At 43.6% G+C, this 9,827-nt stretch overlaps 1 long non-coding RNA gene and 1 pseudogene across 1 annotated transcript; one reads left to right on the forward strand and one right to left on the reverse strand.

Annotated features, from left to right (window-relative positions):
* Window positions 1-2,214: 2,214 nt before the first annotated feature.
* LOC139046582 (uncharacterized) lies at window positions 2,215-5,857 on the reverse strand. The gene is made up of 3 exons (XR_011506739.1): window positions 5,720-5,857; window positions 4,284-4,333; window positions 2,215-2,352 (listed from the first exon to the last, which is right to left on the reverse strand). It is a non-coding gene; the product is annotated as an uncharacterized lncRNA (long non-coding RNA).
* Window positions 5,858-6,219: 362 nt separating this feature from the next.
* LOC106844939 (PWWP domain-containing protein 2A-like) lies at window positions 6,220-8,751 on the forward strand (annotated as a pseudogene).
* The last annotated feature ends 1,076 nt before the right edge of the window (window positions 8,752-9,827 follow it).

Consider the following 9,827-nt stretch of genomic DNA (forward strand, 5'->3'; position numbering starts at 1 on the left):
ATGACTAGAGGAGTTCATTCCTCAGTCCTTCAGAGGGATTGGGCGGCACATCACAGCACAGTGTAAAAACTACAGAAATCCCTTAACCTAAGATCTGGTCTGGACCGCCCTTCTCCTATGGTTAAATGGAAGAACATAAGCTTTGGAGAGAAGAGGGAACTATGTTTACGCAAAATAACTCCGCTGAGCCTCGGTTCCTTTGTCTATAAAATGGGCAGTACAGCACATCTTCTGTAGAGTTACTGTGATCGCTAAATATTGTTTGCAAAGGGGTCATCATGTAGTAGTCTTCAATAAACGGAAATGCCCTTTCTTTTTGATTTTGGAAAGGCTCTTGTTCTACTCAAGCAGTTTCCTTCCATTTGGTCTTCAAAGAGTTTTCTCATGCCTCATGGTTCTAGAGTCCAGTAGCCCAGGAACACTCTTTCTAGTTGTAGGAGACACTGATGGCTGCCTCCCCATATATTCCCCGTTTCCCATCCCCTACTGACTCCTATTGATCTGCAGATGGGCAAGTGGCATCAATTGGCCCAACCAAAGGGAAAGACAAAGCTCTGCTTACCACCCACAGCCATCTTATGACCCCGAAAGGACCCCGCCTTGGAGAAGCCGACACCGAGGGTGGCCAAGTGAACTACGAACCGAATGTGGACCTTGATGCCATCACTGAGCTGTTGATACTAAAGTGCCTCGAATCATCCTGATGACTTATTGTTAAGCCAGTTTGAGTTCACTTTACTGCTACTTAACAGCCAAAAGCTTTCTGAACGATTCAGTAGTAGATCTTATTAAACCTACCACAGAGAAAAACCATGCTTACAGACTCTGTCTTATTCTCATCTACTTTATCCTCGAGGGCAAATATTATTTTATGTTGCATATTGTTACTTTGTACTCACCTCTTTTACGTGTTCCTGGCTCTGCACCCTTAGTAAACCCTAACCTATATATATTTCTTTGTTCTGCATGTCTTGCTTGAATTATTCATTGATAAACTTAATGATTAAAAGCTACCTTAATCTCGGGTAAGACTAGGCATTCTGGGAACATGCCTCACACAGCCTCCCAACTGCTCACATGGACTTGATAATAAACACCGTCTCCCCCACAAGCCGAACACACCTTCCTTTGACAACAGAAGTGGATGCGTTTTCTTTTCTTGTTTGCAAACCCCTAATCTTGAGGGGTTATCCATCAAGTTCCTGCTTGTTTGGTCAACACCTCCAACCCTCAACCCATTTGCTGACACAAACAACTGGACCCAGGTCTGATCACAAGCTTCAGCTACTCCGAGTCTTCTTGGTGCTCCGTTATTCTGACGGTCCTGTCTTCTACAATCTCATAGGTGAGAGTCTTATAAAAGAACATTTCAAACCCATCGTGATTGATATAATTCTCTTCAAAGGAAGAAGGCATTTCCTTCAAAGGTTGTCAGTTATGTCAAAGGAAAAAGGAAAAAGGCAAAACTTTAATGGGCACCTCTAATAATTTGACCATTTGAAACAGCAGCATGTAAACTGAGTTCAGAATCCAGATAGCTCATCTAAAGAAACGCAGTACACCTGGAAAATGCAACCTGCTAAGCTGCTCAACACCAGCAAATTTAAGAGTTCAAACTAAGAATAGCGTATGAAAGGATGTAAATATTCCTGTCAAAGTTTAACATATTTGATTAAACTGAAGAATGTTCATAAGCTGTGAATATACTTAGCTTAAAGTTTTGTTTTTTTTTTTTTAAAGATTGTCAACAGTTATCTCAGTTGCCCATTTTTTTTTCTTTCGCTATTTCTCCCCAAATCCCCCTGTTAAATAGTTGTATATTTTTGGTTGTGGTCCTTCTAGTTGTGGCACATGGGACACCACCTCAGCGTGGCTTGATGAGCGGTGCCATGTCCAAACGAGTGAAACCCTGGGCCACCACAGAGTAGCGCACGAAGTTAACCCCTCGGCCATGGGGCCGGCCCTAAGCTTAAAACATTTTAAACAAGAGAGGCTAGGCACAGTGCATTTTTTATTCTGCATAAAGTAAAAAATATCCCCACTTCCCCTGAAAAACAGTGTCATATCTAAAACACAATAGTAAATATTAACAATTAAGACATTACATAACACTATATACATGAACATGAATCCATATTCTTTAACTTTTCAGTATTCGAAGAATACACTGCAGCATGGAGATTATGACAAAAATGTTTTGCTTTTTCTAATTCATAGTTCTTCTGGTTGATTTACATTAGGAGGCGTTCGAGGTGAAAAGGCAATTAAGCCCCCACCAAAGGAAGCGTGCCTGGCGTGGTCCTGTCACTTCTCCTCCACCTGAGTGAAGGGATCACTGCACCCCGGGCGTGGCTAGAGAACAAAGTCAGAGAAGTCACTAAAGTAACATTCAAGTTTCACCAACTTAGTCTGCAACATTGCAAGTTAATAGTGGATTAATTAATAACATAACATTTTTGTACCTAATAAAATTATTAACGTAATGATTATGCTACTTTCTAGCAGATATGTCAAAACTATAGCTTTTTTCATTGAAAGGGTGACTAACATGTAAATGGACTCAGCAGCACATGCAGAATGAATAAAACTGAGGCCACATCTTAAGCCACTTATGTAGAGTCCACAAATCCTAACCCATAGAGCCGCACTTAATATGCCTTTTACTAGTCGGGTCCTGTGGGATCCTTTCCTCTGTTCCCCCTCAAGCCCCAGTTCAGGCTCAAATGATGCCATGGAGCAAGTCATAATTTGGGTGTGAAATGGACAGGGGGGACCAACAAAAAATATATCAAAAAATCAAAATTCTAATATATACAGAAGTAGAAAAGAATTCACAAGGAGAGTAAATTATAAGGTACTAAGATTTATCAGCAAGATAATGTATAGATAACTGTGAAGTACTTGTAATCATATTACTAATATATGAAAAACAGAATATTATGATTCATTAGCTTCCAGATTTACTTATAAGATCATATATTATCAGAACCTATCATTCTGAGTTCAGATCTAGGAACAAGATGAAGTCAAGTTTCTATAAATGGGCCTTATGCCGAAATGCCTGACCCTCTGGTCTCAGCCTGCGATAAAAGGCAGCTGGAACCAAGAAGGACCAGAGTGTGGGTCACAGTAACACACTTCTTTCTGCCCCGGAGACACCAGGCCACCCAGAAGCCTGAAAACCAAGAAGGCATCTTTGAGAGCCAATGAAAGCCAAGATAACAGAGGTCCTGAAGGAACTGGTGGCTTCAGGAACCCAAGCATTGGCCAGGCTTCATGAGGTTAACAACAGCTGCTGCTGTTTGATCCCACACTTGCCATAATGAATTGTTTACATTCTGAAATCAAAGATCAACAAATCAAGGCCATTCCCTGAGCCATTTTAGCAATTGCCCTGGAAAATTTCAAGGTAAGGCTGTACACCAGAGTTTCAGCCGGGCTACACATTAAAATGACCTGGCAAAGGTCTACCCCAGATCGCTGAACTACAACCACGTGAAAGGGCAGAAAACCAGGGCAGCAAACACTCAGTGGGCAAGAGAGCACTGCAGCATTGTGCCCGTGCCAGTGGCCCTGAACACGAGGCAGACGCTCTGCCTGAGAGAGGCCCAGGGTGGATCAGGGAAATGGAGCCCTGAAGTTACAACATGCTTTAGGAACATAACACATTCATATCCCTCTCCTCATAAGAGATAAAACGTGTGCAGCTGTGCCTGGACATGAGGCAACATGGGAGAGACGAGAGCGTCCACGGGAAGGCTGCCCAGAGGGCTGATGCTGGAGCTGGAGTTAGAGGCAAGAGGTCACCAAAAGTAAAGGCTGGGGGCTTCCAAATAAAATAGAACATAATTAGAGTAAGCAAATTAGAATGAAAACAGCCAATGACACCTGAAGCTAGGCTAGACATCGTGTCCCCAAGCGCATACTTCAGATGGGTGGAAACCTTGCCTTACACTTTCCTGCATCAGTTAGAAACACCTGCATAACCCGGGCCACATGTTAGATATTCATGTACTCAACCGACTCGTCACAGCACATTTGACACATAAGTCACATAAGGAAATACACCTTCAGAGCTTAATGCTAAAACAAACTATATTTTAAAGTATGTAAACACGAAATTTTGTTCCCATTTTGATAAAAATGAATAACAAATGGATTTCAGCGTAAAAAAATAAGATGTAAATTTTAAACTGCATTTCAATTAAAAACTGAGTAATATTCATTTTATAAAACAAATCTAGAATATAAAAGAACTTTTCAGATTAAGTTGGAAAACTTACTGAATCAAGAAGATGGCATTCAGTCATGAGATTTTTATTATCAAATACTGCTGAAAAAAAAGAATTTTTAACTTTTTAAATATTCTCACAGTCAAGGGTTATTAGAAATGGACAAAGCTTTGAAAGATATGAGAAGTTCCATATATCAAATGCTAAGACAAAAATATAGGTCATCTTATGCTATAACAGTTTTTCAAAATTCTCATCCTTAATTTCAGCATAAAAAGGGACTTCTACAAACAAATCTCATGCTTGTAACATTAAAGGTGCCCAAAAGAATCTCAATGAAGAACCCAGCTGGGGAAGATGAAATGTCCGGCCAAGGTGATGTTTATTTTGCATTAGGCACCAGCCAGAAGAGCACCACAGAGCAGCAGAAGAGAGGAGGCAGAACTATCACATGCTATATTATAACAAAAACGCAAGAGCCCTTTCCTAATGCATGACAATCACAACAAAGTAGGTAGGAGTAGGCAGTAGGGAAGAAAAATTGGTCATTTGGAAGAAAGGTTTGACGATGTGTGTTGTAAAGGAGGAGAACTAAAAAAACTTCAGGGAATTTCTCTAATTCTTAGTCTTCACAAACAATGAAGGATCCCAAATAGTTCGGTCTAATGTAAAATGCTACTTATATCCAACATGGATTAGTATCTGCTGTTGATTTTTTTTTTTTTTTTTTGGTGAGGAAGATGGCCGCTGAGCCAACATCTGTGGCAATCTTCCTCCATTTTGTATATGGGATACCACTGCAGCATGGCTTGATGAACAGTGTGTAGGTCTGTGCCCAGGTTTCAAACCTGCAAACCCTGGGCCACCGAAGCGTAGTGCAGAAGCCCAGCCACTATGCTACCAGGAAGGCCCTGCCCCTGTTGTCGATTGTTAATAGGTCTACCACAACCGGGGTCTACCTCAGCTGATTTCCTTGGAATATTTTGAAATTAGCACATTTACTGTGTTTCAAAAGTTCTGGGCAAAAGTTTTGATACAAATGAAAATAAAACCAAACCCAACTTCCATAAGCATCATTTTTTAAGCACAGCCAGAGAAGTGTGATGGTTTGGTGCCTAAGCTTCCTTTGCATCTGAAATTCTCATCCAGCCTGGCACCAACCTGAAGGAAATCACCTCACTCCTCATCATCTCCCTTCCCTCTTGGGACCTGTGACCTTTCTCCCAGGACCGTGGGGTTAGGGGCTAATAACAGAAGTGAAGTCACTTAGCAAACACAGAAAAGCAACTTTAGGAGATTTGTCACTTCAAGTAATCTAATCCCATCCATCAAATGAAATCTGCAAGTGTTTGGGGGTGAGGATGTGGTCTATTTTCCAGAAATGACAGACAGCTTATATCACTTCCTGTGAAAATTTTTTCACCTGCTGTACAAGCTCCCATCCAACCCAAATACTTTTCTTAAGCAGTCTCAGCAGAAAAACTAACCTGAGAACGATTTAACGGGACATTCGATTCTAAAAGATCCAGCGTCAAAGGTTATATGATCAACTTCCTTCGGCACCGCAGAGCCCACGGCCTCAGCACGCTCTCCCGGCTGCATCCTCTCTCTCACTGCCTTCTTCACAGCAGCGAGGCGACCCCCATCTGCGATCCCAGCACCATCCTGTTTTGGTTCACTCCCTATACCTGAAACAGATTTGTCCTACAAAGAGAAATTATGACATTTACTAAAGCAACTCGTTACCATCTTATAAGAAAAATAAATAAAGCATACCTGAAGTATTTCACACATCCGTCTTATACTTATCAAGTTCCTAGTTTGTGCTAAACGTGCTGGGGGTCAAAGGTAAAGGACAAAGTTCCTGCCCTCAAGGAGTTAGTCTAGGCTGTTGTCATTTAATGTAAACAAAGACAAGACCCCTCAACATGTCTAAAAACTGATGGAAAAGAGAGAACAAGGCTAACTGATGGAAGGAGAGGTCAATGAATAAGAGGTCTGAGGGAATGGTTTCAAAGTACAGATAAAAGATTAGTTTGATTTTACTTGTTCAGTAATCTTAACAGTGGCCTATACAATAAAGTAGGAGAGGACCAGGAGGAGGGAGAAGCCAGGAAGAAATGGCGGCAGCGCCTGCAGTGTCCCCCGGGGAGGCTGAGCCGGAGACGGAGCCCGTCCCCGCAGCGAGGCCGGCACGGACCCCCTCCCGGTCACGGCCACTGAAGCCTCGGTGCCTGACGGCGAGGCCGACGGCCAGCAGTCCTCTCCTCAGGCCGAGCCGCCGCCGCCGCCGGGGGAGCTCGCCCGCAGCCCGGAGGCGGCGGGGCCGGGGCTGGAGGCCGAGGAGAAGCTGCCCGCCCGCCGGGTGCTGGAGCCGCGGCAGCCGCGCTCAGGAAGGCCCGACCCTCGCCTTCCCCTGCCCGCCGCCCTAGAGCCCCCCGCTCCCAAGGAGCGCCCGGAGCCGCCGCGGCCCCAGCCCGCAGCCCCGCGCTCGTGCCGCCGGCGGGCGGGACTCCGCGCTGTCGCAACTCATCCCCGCTCGGAGGTGCGGGTCACGCTGCACCCCATCATTGAGGACGCGCTCGTCGTGTCGTTCCGCCTCGGGGAGAAGCTCTTCTCCGGGGTCCTCATGGATCTGTCCAAAAGATAGGAAGTGCAGAGACTCCTTTCACGGCTCTCCATTCTGTTTCCTGCAGCAGCACACACTCTGATGGTTTGGGCCCCGTGGGATCCCTGTGACAGTATTTCCCAAAAGGGAATAGAAGGATAAACCCGAAGCTATGCAGCTTCAAAGTAACACATTCCAAGAAGGGACAGAAGTCCAGCGTGAAGCGAATGGTGGTGTTCCTGGGGATCCCCCTCCTGTCCCGCCTCCGGAGCCGAGCTTGGCTGAAAGCCTGTGGACTTCCAAACCACCTCCTCTCTTCCACGAAGGAGCACCTTATCCTCCCCCTTTGTTTATCAGGGACACATATAACCAATCAATACCTCAGTCACCTCCGCGGAAAATTAAGCGACCCAAACGAAAGATGTACAGGGAAGAATCTACTTCAATAATGAATGCTATTAAACTACGACCCCGGCAAGTCCTGTGTGACAAATGTAAAAACAGTGTTGTTGCTGAAAAAAAGGAAATTAGAAAAGGCAGTAGTGCAAGTGACTCTTCTAAATATGAAGATAAAAAACGGAGCAAGGAAAGTATAACTACTGTGAACAAAACACTGAAAACTGACCATAAAGTGGATGGGAAAAACCAAAATGAAAGCCAGAAAAACACTGTGGTTCAGGTTTCAAATATTGCTCACAGCAGAGGCAGAGTAGTCAAAGCTTCTGCTCAGGCGAACACAACAAAGGCTCAGTTAAGTACCAAAAAAGTGCTCCAGAGTAAGAACATGGATCATGCAAAAGCTCGGGAAGTGTTGAAAATTGCCAGAGCACAGGCACAAAAGAAGCAAAGTGAAACCTCTAAGTCCAAAAATGCACATTCAAAAGTCCATTTCACACGCCGCTATCAGAATCCTAGCTCAGGTTCCCTTCCACCCCGGGTTCATTTAAAGCCACAAAGGTACAGGAATGAAGAAAATGACTCCTCTCTGAAGACAGGACTTGAGAAAATGCGGAGTGGCAAGATGGCACCCAAGCCCCAGTCTCGCTGCACCTCTACTCGCTCAGCAGGTGAGGCCCCTTCAGAAAATCAGAGCCCCTCAGATGGCCCTGAAGAGGCCAGCTGTGCGGTTCAGGACACAAACGAAGTGCTTGTGCCTGGTGAGTAGGAGAAACCACAGACACTGGGCAAAAAGGGCAGCAAAAGCAATATCTCTGTTTACATGACCCTAAATCAAAAGAAATCTGACTCTTCCAGTGCATCAGTGTGTAGCATTGATAGCACGGATGATCTGAAATCCTCCAACTCTGAGTGTAGTTCTTCTGAAAGCTTTGATTTTTCCTCCAGGCAGTATGCATGCACCTTCCACCTCCTCCACTTCCTCCTCTTCAAAGGAAGAGAAAAAGCTCAGTAATTCCTTGAAAATGAAAGTCTTTTCCAAAAACGTCTCTAAATGTGTCACAGCAGATGGCAGGACCATATGTGTAGGGGACATTGTTTGGGCCAAGATATATGGCTTCCCTTGGTGGCCAGCCCGTATTCTTACTATAACTGTGAGCCAGAAAGATAACGGCCTTTTGGTTCGACAGGAGGCCCGTATTTCATGGTTTGGGTCTCCAACAACATCTTTCCTTGCTCTTTCGCAACTCTCCCCCTTTTTAGAAAACTTCCAGTCATGCTTTAATAAGAAGAGAAAGGGCCTGTATCGCAAGGCTATCACAGAGGCAGCTACGGCTGCCAAGCAGCTGACCCCTGAAGTGCGGGCTCTGTTGACACCGTTTGAAACATGAACATGGACAGGAAGGTAGGCAAGAACCATTGGAAGGCGCCACAGATCTCCTAATTTAGTTAGGAGTAACTTCTATGAAATAGCCTGGCCAAATTGGAGAGAGAAATTGCACTCAGCTGGCTGCTTTTTTTATACTTACCTTATAGCCATTTTTAGACTGAGAAGCTTAAACTGAAGAAGCAATCAAATTTTGTCTTAAGGAAGTGAGATTTTAGCAGTATTTTTGAGTTTTGACGTCTAAAACCATCCCAAGGCATAGGAGCCATAGCCTCAACTGAAAATGAATTTTTGCAGGGACTGTTAATTGCCATTTGTACCTAGTACTGTGTGTATGTGTGTATATATATACGGACACGTACATATGTGTGTGTGTATATACACATATATATATATAATATAGCCTGTCACTATGTGACACAGGTTGCATATTCGGGATTGCAGTAAGGGCTGGTGAGCTGGGGGGAATAGTGTGGATATTTAATGACTACTTGCTTTTTAATTAACGAACACTTAGCCTTTCTACGTGCATAATGGTGCAAGAATGGCGCATAGGTGTCTGAAAAACTGAGATGCTTGCTATTAAGTTGCAGACTGGGTACCTAGCCCAGTATTTGAGATCGAGACTGTCACAGCTGGCTAGGTTTGAATCATCACTCTCTCTCTTTCGTCCAATGGTTATTTAACAAAAACTTTCAAACTTCTGGTTTGGGAGTTTAGATAGCTTTGTCTTTGGATATGTAAATAGTCTATTGCTGAATTTGGTCAGATTTCCTGACTGGCTGTTCCTAAATTCCTAGGATACGTCCTAGTAAATTGCACTTTATGAATTAATTGTCATATGTGTAATTGTTGCATTTTGGATTTACCTAATTTGATAATTTTTAAAAAATATTTTCATTTAAGGTATCTGTTTGCAGGTCAGAAAATGAGAAAATGTAATCGTGTAATGCTCTGAAATGTAAAAAAAAGCTGTAAATAAAATCAACTAAATCCAAAATAAAATAAAATAAAGTAGGAGAAAAACACTGCGGGTAAGGGGCAGAATTACAAGGCTCTGATATAATGCTATCTTGACACAGCCATTATCTGCGTCGCTGGTGGTGTTATGTTCCCAAGACTAAGCACCGGATAAAAAATGCCCACAGGAGGTCCAAATGTCCCAGCATCCTTCCTGCTTAATAGACTTGAAATTCATTCAATC

This window comes from Equus asinus, chromosome 11 (assembly GCF_041296235.1).
Source record: "Equus asinus isolate D_3611 breed Donkey chromosome 11, EquAss-T2T_v2, whole genome shotgun sequence".
NCBI lineage: Eukaryota > Metazoa > Chordata > Mammalia > Perissodactyla > Equidae > Equus > Equus asinus.